The sequence below is a fragment of the Pinus tabuliformis genome, chromosome 1_1, assembly GCF_031772625.1.
Source record: "Pinus tabuliformis cultivar Carrire ecotype Pingquan chromosome 1_1, CPIR1, whole genome shotgun sequence".
NCBI classification, from domain to species: domain Eukaryota; kingdom Viridiplantae; phylum Streptophyta; class Pinopsida; order Pinales; family Pinaceae; genus Pinus; species Pinus tabuliformis.
In genome coordinates this window covers 563,988,258-564,001,769 of record NC_142297.1, presented here as the reverse complement: position 1 = coordinate 564,001,769, position 13,512 = coordinate 563,988,258, and positions in this window count along the sequence as shown.

The window sequence follows — 13,512 nt, the reverse complement described above, 5'->3', positions numbered from 1 at the left end:
GCATGGAACCATTGGTGGGATGGGTCCACAAATATGAAAAATCGTATTCTCCCATTAATTATGTGTTGGTCTATTTGGTTAAGCAGGAACCATATCATTTTCAACAACATGCGAATTCGGTGGCCATTAGTTATTGCTCGGATTATCAATAATTTTAATGAGGTGCTCGATGATGACCACCCACCAATTGCTCGTACTATAACTCCTGAAGCCATCAACCATAACCAACCTTGGGCCTATTTTGATGGATATACACAAGAACAGGGATGTGGGTGGGGGCATTATTTCACCTATCATTCAACCATTATTTTCATATCCATATGGGTTTGGGTGTTGGTACAAACAATTTCGCAGAACTCATCTCGCTCAGGCATCTATTACAGTTTTCTTTGGAACATGCTTTTAGACATTTATAGATATTCCGGGACTCCAGAATCATCCTAAATTTGTTCAAATTCACATCTACATGTCATGTGCATACTCTTAGAAACATTTTGGATGATGGCTTTCAATTAAAATCACGATTTGAACATATTTATTGTCTACACATTTATAGGGAGCGCAACCAGGTTGTAGATCAACTATCCAAGGAGGCCTCGAACTAGCCCAGAGGTCTATGGATAATTCAATAATAGAGGGAGGTAGAGTTGTTTTAGTATTACCACAGGCCCTACATCGATCAACGACAATATAGGGCTAATAGACCCTAATTTTACAGTATTTTTTGCAGTACATAAAAATTATCTATGCTCTATATAATTTTGTATTTTTTTACAAAATTTCACAGAACTATGACTGTATACCCTTTATGGGTAACATATGTACAGAACTATATTTTTGAAGGCTATGGCCACAACATACAGCATATGCCACAGACATATACAACATGTAATTTTCCAAATTAAAAGAAAAATACGATTTTTCCCTGAGGAAAAAATTTGAAAGATCTTCAATCATTCTACAGATTGGAAAGGTCCTTGTTTGTGAGATATTACCCACGGAACCCCATTTATATCTGTAAAAATAATACCCTCTTTCATGATATGGTTTCCATTAGAGGCATCCTGCTTTTATGGATCTTTTTATCCATTTCCTAGGCTTTTCCTAGAAAAACTCACCTTTATCTCCCGCGAGGCGTTTCCTCATAAAAGATTTACTTTATCTCCCACAAGGGTTTTATGTTGTTTCTTAACTTAACGTCTTTCTCCAGCTATGTATATTAATGGATATTTATCTCCAAATCCATTAAGCTTATCTAGATTGAGATCTAGAATTCTTATCATGAAAGAATTATCCATTCCCATTCACCAATGGGATTTGACAAGAATCTCATCTCTTGGTATCTCACTTTTCCAAGTGATTAAATTATTTTATTTAATAAAAAAGTATTCACTTTCATTGTTACATATCATACCTAGCTTTTCTTAGCTTAGGTCAATAAAGTGTTACATACAACATAGGGTTGTTACAAACTCCCCCCCTTAAATTTACACCATCCTCAATGTAGTACTGCATCTTACAATTTATTTTCTCATTCACAGGTAACTGTTTTTGAATTTTAAGGTTCCCATGGCCTTGCCACCTAAAACAGATCTTCTGATACATTGGTTACAAGGGAGTTCTACTAGCAATCTCTTTCCATTACTACCTATGCATTTTTTAAAATCAATATTGAGATTTTCACATGAAGAAACTCAATTTTTATTTGTTACATGAGTAATTATGGAAATGTTGCCCACCCTTTAGCTATGATTCCTCAATTCCAACTTATTTAGATAATAGGAAGAAATGCATGTTCCTCCATTGCATTTGTGTTCTTTCTGCAGTTTCCCTACATTAGTCAGAACAAGTCAAACTAGCACATTTGAACAACCAATATGTATAGAATATCATATCAGGTTAGCTCAAAATCCTAACACATATGTAACCATCCTAAATCAGGATCATATGTCATATGTATACTAATATTGAAACAAAACATTGATACTTATTCTTAGTTCCCAATACCAATTTTTAGTTTCCACCTTTATCTTGCTTCTGCACTCTAGATCGGTTGCCACAACTAGCAATCTCCAGTGCCTGCTCTTAAACCATGCGCACCTACACATAGTGCATAGTGCACACATACATCCATATATGTCATATATCATTATGCACTACATGCATCCATACTGGTACCATATGTACTGCTTATACATAGTACCACCTGTACAGCTTGTACACCATACAAATGTCCATAGCATCACATGCACGACATATACTTTGCCCACATTTTCTCATCCATGTTAGTATTATGCCAAAAATTCCTTCAAATATTCATATTACCTTTGACCCGGTTTTGCCTTCGGAAGTTCCACCCTCAGATGATATTGGCACTAAGAATGACGACCACACCGTCCAAATTCTATTCATAAACACAGATGATCAAGTGAGCATCCCTCTCATTGCTTCGCACCAAGAAGGAAGTTTATCAGAATCATATCCGACCGTTTATCCGGTCCCACCTCTAAGCAATCTAGTTGTTTCCTTCAATTGGGATCAACTAGACAATCCTCGGTTACCCGCTTCCATACCTTTTCGAATTATATTCCAAGTCTACCGAATGGTTATGGCCGGTACCATTATTGATGAAGGATCTCCTGTGAGTATCCTGTCTTCAACAGCTTGGGAAGCACTTGGTTCGCCACTGCTTCTCCCTGAGGTGAGAAACCTTACAGGTTTTCATCGAGAAACCACTCGACCTTTAGGACTTCTTCCCACTGTACCCATTACATTAGAAGGGAAGACAGTCCAAATGGGCGTCATGGAAATCCAAGGTCCGTTAGATTACAATTTACTCCTTGGACGAGACTATATTTTTCGTATACGTGCAATTGTGTCCTCACTCTTCAGAGTGATGTGTTTTCCGCACGAAGGAAGAACGATCAAGATCGTAGACCAACTTTCGTTCCCCAGTTCACACTTCACGTATAGTCATTTACCATTCCTAAATGGTCTTATATCCACAGGAAATGCCACATCAACCAGTCCGTCATTCTGATGACGGCCGCCGACCCGGGCGCGTGACTGAAGCCCGGGGGGCATGCATCCTCCTTTTCAAAATCGAGTCTTTCCAACTCAACCTTCATTCCATCCACTCCGTGAATGCCATGAAGCTTGGGGGGCACGTATCTCGATTTGCATTATTATGCTGGGGGCATGCAACTTTATAACAAGCATAGTTTTTCGTTTCAAGCTTGTGTAAACATGAAACCGAATCCAAGCAAAGTTCTCTACGGTTCAAGCTTGGGTAAAAATGAACCCATACCCAATTCACATCTTGTGATTGCCGTTTATCTGCTAAGTTCTGTTAGATGAGCCTTGGTTGTTTCATTCCATCGCCACCATCTCTTTGGCCGATCATATGCTTTCACTTGGTTGTTCATCCTTTCCTGAGGAACCGCAGCGATGAGTGGTTTTATTAGCCAGCCTCTTGACCATTACATGTTTTGAGCAGTTCCACCATTACCGGAACCAGTTGCTACCCTTTATACCACTCGTTCCTTCAGGACGAGTCGCCTTTACGCTCTTTTCTGACTCGTAAAATATGAAAAGATTGCCGAGTATTTTTCCTTTTTGACTCGTTAAAGAGAATAAAAATGGAGGTCCGCTTTTAAGCTCTTTTTTTGACCATTTAAAGAGAAAAGATTGCTGAGTTACGTCTTAACTCGTTAAACGTTAATAAGGGGCGGTCGTTTTAAGTTCTTTTTGTCGACCGTTAGAACGTAAAAAGATTACCGGGTTTTGTCGTTTCAAACTCGTTAATGGTCATGAAACGACGTGTTTTTGACCGCTTTTTTACTTTTTCAGGTCAGGAACACTACTTATAAAAAGTACTCCTCGATCGTAATGATCGGGTGGTTCTTTCAAGCATTGTTTTATACTTTTTCGGGCTCGGGAGACACGACTCTACGAAAAAGGACACCCCTGGAGTTTCCTTTTATGCTGTCTTTTCAAACTCTCTAAACATGAAAAGACGCCGAGTTCTTCCTTTGTCAGACTCGTTAAAACCTGATGACATCGGATTTTTTCGGAATGACACACCACAAGCATATGATATCCCCATCAAGCTTGTTAAAAATAACTGGGGTACTCGCCAGAAATGGTGGGGGAAAAGAAAATTTTGGAACCATAATCATTGTCGTGTCGGCAGTATGTCGCTCTTAAACATGGCACTCATCTGTTTTCATGTCTGGGTGGGGATATCTCATCTCAATTTTCACTGGCTTCCATGGATTTGGGTAATCCTATTTGACCTCTCATGTGCTCATTGCCTCGTCATCATGACCTCTGATCCATTGATGACAAATACTGCCAATTCCAATATCGTGCCGCCGATATGTTCAAGAGAAGTTGACCTCTGAAAAGAAACAACCTCCATCTGATAGTTCACATAATCTTGATTCACAACATTATTTCTCTGTCTCGTGTCGATGATGTTGGAAACATTATGGCCCACCTTCGATCAAGGTCACTTCCTGTCGACTCCAGCTCATTATCCAGGAAGCTGATCTAGAGACTCCCTTCCGGTGCCTTGGAGCCTGAATGCCTTAATGGCAGGTTCTTCGTGTTCGACGTGAGGTTTTTCATCATTGGCCTCTGATCGAATGATTCTACGGGTGTTCGACATCAGCTCATTAATTCGCACGCCGTAGATTGTACCTATAGTACCTTGAGGACCATTGTCATTATTGGTGGTACCTCTCACGTCTGTTAACAGTTTCCACTATTGACTGGTAATCAGACGATGTTCATGCATGTTCGACTTCAACTCATATATTCGCATGCTTGAACTTGTACTCTTGTTCGGGTCGAGATGGAGCGCAAGACCCTGGATTGTGTCTGTTGTAATCAAGGCGTGATTCTTGATACATGACTCATTCACTGGATGGTTGCGACCATACCTGAGTCAATTTATTGATCCTAACTAGATGGCTGCGTCCATACTATGGATCTAGATTATTCATGTACTCTCTTATGGATGGTTGCGACCATACCATGTATGTCATGTAATTGAATTATCAGTCATATTTCCCAATGCAGATCCTCGACAGCAGCTATATGTGTTCTTGTGTGTTCTTGTAAAGCATTTCACCCCTCTCCACCTCTCGGACCTCATGCTTTAGGGGGCATCTGTTACACAATAATTTGTCACCATCCCTGTTACTCCTCTTGTCGTACTTTGGAGGACTCATCCCGGGAGTTATAAGAAGTGACAAAGTCTAAAAACACTTGCATTATGTTCCCCTGAGTATGTACTTCATGTTCCCTGAAGACACCTTCTGCAAATTACCCCTGAAAAGTGCTCTTTTTCCAGTGGCGCGGGTTCACAGTGTCTCACCCGTGCCAATCATAGAAATCCTCAAAAGAGGGCGCGACTATTGGCGCTCTGTCTTAGAGCAACGGTCGCGCCAACCAAATTTGGTCATGCTTTTTGCCTTAATGCACGCCCGACTATTGTTTCCTTCATTACATGGAGCTTTTTGAGGATAAAAAATCAGTCTTATTTCGAGCTCTATCCCATCTCCATATTTTATGGCTTTCGGGGATAATGTTAATCCACAATGGGTGTCTCGGTTCATTGTATCCTCCTCCCTTCTTCATCTATATAAGCTTGTCCTCATGCATTTGACAAGCTAGTTTTTCTGGTAGGAGTTTTTCGTTGGGAGTTCTGAGTTCTGGGAGTGAGTTCCTAAGTGCTGAAGTTCTTGAGTTAGAATTTTGTTTAGAGTGCTAGAAATAGTGAAGCATAGAGAGGTGATGCTGCCGATTGCAAGACACACATAGCTGCCCGCCCAGACAGAGGAGAGGTTTAGCGTCGGAACCTTGGTTGTACTCTTCTATATTTATCATTAATAATAGAAGACTACTATTATGGTTCCACTTTCATTGTTTACATGGTGTTTGATGTAAATTTATGTCCTTTCTGACTGACATATAATTTCCTATATCAGATTTCACGCTTGTGTTTGCATCGTTCTTTATGTGTGCAGGTGTCCGTTCGCGAGGATAGCGAAGGATTGTGACCGGCCAGGACCAAGGAACGAAAGTAGCTCCGCTTCTTCAACACTAGCGTTGGATTCCAAGTAGGTCCTTCTTTACCTACTTTTGTTATTTGCAGTTAGTAACCTGCATAGTAGCTTTGACTGATTGTTGCTAGACCCCTGTTGGGCTAGTGGGATCGCTTTTGTCCGCAGAAGGGATTTATCTATCCAACATAATGCATATGTAACCATCCTAAATCAGGATCATATGTTATATGTATACTAAGATTGAAATAAAACACTAATACTTATCCTTAGTTCCCAATACCAATTCTTAGTTTCCACCTTTGTCTTGCTTCTGCACTATGGATCGGTTGTCACAACCGGAAATCTCCAGTGCCTTCTCTTCAACCATGCACACCTACACATAATGTGTAGTGTACACATACAACCATATATGTCATATATCATTATGCACTACATGCATCCATACTAGTACCATATGTACCACTTATGCACAATACCACCTGTACAACTTGTACACCATATCAATGTCCATAGCATCACATGCACGACATATACTTCACCCACATTTATTCAACCGTGTTATTATTATGCCAAAAATTCCTTCAATTATTCATATCACCTTTAAGCAATTCCAATCAAATCATGTTTGGTTTTTTGATTGGAGAATAAGGAATTCATGGACTTATTCAACTTTCACAACAAATTTTTTATATCAAAGTATTCAAGTGCTTTTACTTAGAAAATCATTTTCATGTATCTTGTGGTTGCAGGAAATTTTCAACAAATGATAACATAGATTCATCATACAATTTTACAAAACCAATAACTTTGATTTTTGGGATTGAATCTTCTCATAGACAAGGTTTTAATAACAGCGGAATATGACCTTCGCTTAATCATAAGGCAAACTATTGACTATGATAGTCAGTCTAGTATGGCCTTCAATGTTATTTTTGAGTCTCATAACAACCTTGCCTTTGTCTTTAGCCATGAAACAAATTGGTTGGTACTCAAAAGTACTCCACATATAAACTGGTTATGTCATATGCTTTCTTGTTTTCTCTTTTGACAGTAATTGCAACCCCTTGTTGGCCATGAATTATTCAGTGTATATTCAAAATCAATCAAACAATTAGTATGTAAGTACATACACCTCCTATACAGGAGTCATGACTATTTTCACATCCCCCAATCTCTTACTTTCCATGGTAGTCTATATACCAGGGTTTGAGCTTGAGCCCTTAACATGTGGATACCCCACATTAACACTAGTTCATGACTTGGTAGAATAAAATTCATGTTCTTGTAAACCAAGTCAATTGTTAAATTCCTTAAGTCAATTTTATTATGCAATAATTGTTATGTTTTCATATTCAAATCCAGACAACACTATCAATACAATCTGATAGATATACTTTTCCCCTATTGCTTGATTTCAGATTGGGCAATTGACCATTGTTTGATATCACTTTATTGAAATCAATTTTCTTTTACAACACCCTCGCATACCAGTATCATTTAGCCACCCAATATGGTTAAACCATCTAGTTGTTGTATGGTTTATTATTCTCTGTTTCTAGAACCTTTTATCTGTCACCTCTTTGGTGCATTTATTTTATTACTAGCATAAGATCCCTATCATCATCATAAGTTGTATTAATGTGAAAACTTTTTGGGTTTATCAAGAATTTGCTAATTAATTCGGACCATCATGTTCCGAATCTAGTGTACAATTCTTGTTATTCATTAGGTTGCTTTGAATTTATCTAATGCATCAAGGACCACCATATCTAGTCTATAAGTATACTTTGTTTAGTAGAAGAGAACTTATTATTTTAATCTTATCACTTCCCACAAGAAGTACATTTGTAAAATCTTCAATCATTCCGCAGATTGGAAAGGTTCCTATTTTTTGAGATATTACCCACGAATCCCCATTTATATCTAGAAAGATAATACCGTCTTTATGATATGGTTTACATTAGTGGCGTCCTGCTTTTATGGATATTTTTAATCCATTTTCCTAGGCTTTTCCTAGAAAAACTCGCCTTTATCTCCCGCGAGGCTTTTCCTCGTAAAATCTTGCCTTTATCTCCCACAAGGCTTTTATTTTTTTTCTTAACTTAACATATTTATCTAGCTAAGTAGCTTAATGTATATTTATCTCCAAATACATTAAGCTTATATAGATTGGGGGCTAGAAGTCTTATCACGAAAGAATTATCCATTCCCATTCACCAATGGGATTTGGCAAGAATCTCATCTCTTGGTGTCTCGCTTTTCCAAGTGATTAAATTATTTTACTTAATAATAAAGTATTTACCTTCATTGTTACATATCAGACCTAGATTTTCTTAGCTTAGGTCAATAGAGTGTTACGTACAACAGATGGGTGTTACATACTCCACCCCTTAAATTTACACCGTCCTCAGTGTATTACTGCATCTTACAATTTATTTCCTCACTCACAAGTAATTGTTTCTAAATTTTCAGGTTCCCATGGCCTTTCCACCAGAATTAGATCTTTCGATACATTGGTTACAACAGAGTTCTACCAACAATCTCCTTTCATTGCTACCTGTGCATTTGTTTCAATCAATTTTGTAAGAGATTTTCAAATGCAGAAACTCAATTTTTGTTTGTTACATGAGTAACTATGGGTTAATGTTGCCCGCTCTTTAGCTATGATTCCTCAATTCCAACTTATTTAGATAATAGGAAGAAATTCATTTTACTCTAATGCATTTGTGTTCTTTCCGAACACTTGCTTCCTGCAACTTCCCTACATTAGTCAAAACAAGTCAAACTATTACATTTGACCAATTAATATGTATATAATATCATATCAAGTTAACTTAGAATCATAACCCATATGTAACCACCATAAATCAAGATCATATTTCATATGTGTAATAAGTTTGAAACAAAACACTAATACTTACCCTTAGTTCCCAAAACCAATTCTCAGCTTCCACCTTTGCCTTGCTTCTACACTATGGATCGGTTGCCACAACTCGCAATCTCCAGCACCTTCTCTTTAACCATGTGCACCTACACATAGTGTGTAGTGCACACATACAAACATATATACACAATACCGCCTGTACAACTTGTACACCATGCCAATGTCCATAGCATCACTTGCATGACATATATTTTGCCAACATTTTTTCAACCATGTTAGTATTATGCCAAAAATTCCTTCAATTATTCATATTACATTTAGGCAAGTCCAATTAAATCATTTTTCGTTTGTCAATTGGAGAATAAGGAATTCATGGATCTGTTTGATTTCTACAACCAGAGCATAACTGAATTTTTTTTATGTCAAAGTATTCAAGTGATTTTACTTAGAAAATCCTTTTCATGTATGTTATGGTTGTAGGAATTTTTCAGCAAATGATAATATAGATGCATAATACAATTTTACAAAACTAATAATTTTGAGTTTTGGGATTGAATCTGTCCCATAGACAAAGTTTTAATAAGAGCGGAATATGACCTCCGCTTAATCATAAGGCAAATTATTGACTATGATAGTTAGTCTAGTATGGACTTCAATGTTATATTTGAGTCTCATAACAACCTTACCTTTGACTTTAGCCAAGAAACAAATTGTTTGGTACTTAAAAGTACTCCATATATAAACTGGTACGTCGTATGCTTTCATGTTTTCTCTTTTAACACTACTTCCAACCGCTTGTTGGCCATGAATAATTCAATGTATATTCAAAATCAATCGAACAATTAGTATGTAAGTACATACACCTCCTATACAGGAGTCATGACTGAAGGTTACCATGTTTTCACATTCCATAATCTATTACTTTCCATGGTACTCTGTATACCAGGGTGTGAGCTTGAGTCCTTAACATGTGGATACCCCACCTTAACACTAGATCATGACTTGGTAGAATAAAATTCATTTTCTTGTAAACCAAGTCAATTGCTAAATTCCTTAAATAAATTTGTTTATGCAATAATTGTTATGTTGTCATATTCAAATCCAGACAAAACTATCAATACAATTTGACAGGTATACTTTTCCCCTATTGCTTGATTTTAGATTATACAATTGACCATTTTTAGATATCACTTTATTGAAATCAATTTTCTTTTACAACACTCTCGCTTGCCAGTATCATTTAGCCACCTAATATGGTTAAAGCATCAAGCTGTTTTATGGTTTATTATTCTCTCTTTTCTAGACTAAATGAAACTGTTGTAGAAAATCCATCCATCTGTAGTGTCTTGATTGCTGGAATTTAGTTTGGGAGTGTAGATATTGAAGTGGTTGATGATCAATATGTATTACTATCTCTTTCCCCATTAAGTAATGTTTCCACTTTTTCACACTCTGAACTAATGCATACAATTATTTATCATATGTAGGGTAGTTAACTACTGCAGGATTAAAAGTCTCAGAATGATAACATATGGGTTTACCGTGCTGTGTCAACATTGCTCCCATGGCATAGTCACTGGCATATGTTTGGATCTCAAATGGTCGTTGTAAATCAGGCAGTGCTAGTACAGGTGTTGTACTAATATTTTCTTTCAAGGTGTCGAAGACTTTCTGATGTTTGCCTCCCCACTGAAACACCTTTTTCAATCCCGTTAAAGCATGTAAGGGAGCTGCAATTGAGGAAAAGTTAGAAATGAACTTCCTCCAATATTGTGTTGCTCCTAAGAAGCTTCTCACTTCTGTAGCAGACTTGGGTTTAGGCCAGTTTACAATGACTGCTACTTTAGAGGGATCTATTTTCAATTCACCTCCCCCTACTATATGACCCAAGTAGTTTAGAGATGTCTTGCCAAATTCATATTTTGAGAGTTCAACATAAAGTTTTTCTCTTTTCAAAACGTCTAGTGTCTGCTTAACATGCTTTAAGTGTTCTTCCCATGTTTTGCTAAATATCAGAATGTCATCCAGATACACAATAACAAAATCATCAAGGAAAGGCCTAAGTACATCATTCATTAATCTCATGAAAGTAGCAGGAGCATTGGTGAAGCCAAAAGGCACAACCAGCAACTCATACAATCCCTGCTTTGTTTTGAAAGTAGTCTTCCATGCATCTTGTTCTGCAACTCTGACCTGATGGTATCCACTGTGCAAATCCAGCTTGGTGAAATAAACAGTTTCCTTCAATTGATCTAAAAGATCATCTATGTGAGGAAGGGGATAATGATTTTTTATTGTTATCTTATTTAGTGCTTGGTAGTCAATGCACATTCTCCACGAGCCATCCTTCTTTCTCACCAAAATGATTAGTGACCCACATGGTGATGTGCTTGGCCTGATGAACCCCTTCTCGAGCAACTCCTACAACCTGTACATTCGAATGTTAGGCAATGGAACATCTTGCTGCAAAATAACATCATGTACTATTCTCTTTTTGGGTGGTAGACCTTTAGGTTCTTGAAACAAGATATCATATTCTGAAACAACCTTTTCTAAATTAGCTTGTTGTTTAGCATTACAGCCCTCAAATACATTGGTTTTATCATGTTTCTTTTCCTTTACAACCATCAGTAAGAATTGTTTGCATGAATTTATCATTCTTTTCATCTGCCCTGAGTTTATGAGAGTATAATTATTCTTGAGCTTATGAGCCCTTACAAAGTATTCGATTCCATCTTTAACAAGTAGATACTTGTTCTCAGCTCTATAGAAAATAGCCTTTCTATCATACAAGTAAGGACTTCCTAAAAGAATTCCACATATATCCAAAGGAATTATGTCTAACTCAACCTCATCTACAAATGTTGACCCAAAAGAAAACTTGAGTTTGCACTATCTAGTCACTTGTAGTTGTGCTTTATCATTCAACCATCCTAATGGGTATGGTTTCTTGTGAGGTGTAGTTGCTAATCCCAATTTCTTTACAATTGCTTCAGAAATCAAATTTGCTTGTGAGCCACTATCAAACAAAGTATCAATATTTTGATGTTTGGAAACAACTCGAATATGGAAAAGCTCATGTCTTTTTCTCTCATTTTCTTCATCAATAACAGATTGAGCAGAATTACTTGTAGATGCTTTAGAATTCTTACCTTTTATGCCTGTGGCTGCAATAGTTGTTTCATCTCCTGAGTTTGATCCCAAATCTTTCTGAATAGCTGCAACAATCTTCTTTTTCTTTCCCTCGAACTTCTTAGGTCTTACCTCTAGATGCAGAATCCAACAATGCTCATCATCATCCCATCCTTTTTACAGTGAGTGCATGAAGCTTTGCTTTTCTGTGCAGTGTTAGCCTTCCTTTCTTTCCACTTCTACTTTCTTTTCTCCTTGCTCTTGCTTGTAGTGGGTTGGGATGGTCCCCCAACTTCTAGATTTCCATTCTTTCCTCTAACTTCTAGATGAGTAGCTTGTACAAATACCTCATATATACTAGTGGGATTAAACATGAGGATGGTATGCCTCCTGTAGTTGTGTAGACCACCAATGTACTTCAAAAGAGTCTCTGGTGAGTCTAATGAGATTCCTAGAATCAATGCTCTCTTTCTAAAGTCTTGAGTATATCCTTGCACACTTTGCCCTTTCAACTGCCGAAGAGTTTTCCTACTCATCATGGCTTGTTGCATGTAGGCCAATGGATAGAACTATTTTTTGATTGTAGAAACAAAGTCACTCCAGACAGAGAGAGTCTTACCATGTTTCTTTAAGTCAGCTTGGGTCCTGCCTTCCCACCAAACCAAGGCAGTGCCTCCAAGTCGTAGGCTTTCCAGTTGAATCTTGCTCTTGTATGATTCGATGTTTTGTACTTTGCATTAAACATCAATTTGTCTAATCCAATTGTCCAACTTTTCTTCATTTATCTCTCCATCATATACAGGCAAATCGAATTTAACATCTAGTTTGATTAAGGATGCTTTCTTGTTATGCACAGGGCTATTAGGAGGTGTGAGAAAGTTTTCTTCTTTCCCTTTGCCTTTGGAGTGGTCATGGAGATGAGATTCATCTTCTCCTTTGTCTTTTTTAGAGCCAAATGGGTCTTCATCATTTTGTTTTCTAAAATCCTTATACATTTCCTCTACCATGGACTTCAAGGCTAGAAAACTTTCTAGGAATTGAGGGTCTGGTCCTACAGAACCTTCTTCTGAGGATAGACCCTTCCAATCTCAGGATTACTTTCAACCAACTCTCCTTCTCCTAATTTGAGCTTTGATCTAGTTAGCATTCAACAGCTAAACCAACACAAGCTTGTCTAACCTTACAACCTAGGGCTTTGATACCACTTGATATGATAATCACCCTATGAGTGACTCCAGTTAAAGATTTGTTAAATGAAGGTATTACAGACTCATGTGTTGGTGTGTGTCTATGTTATTTAGGCAACAGATCGATCATATTGCGAATACACAGACACTTGGAATGGAAAGACAGCAGAGAAATACAATAAGCAAATACAAGAACACAAGAAATTAATAATGAGTTCACCCTATCCTCCAGGGCTAC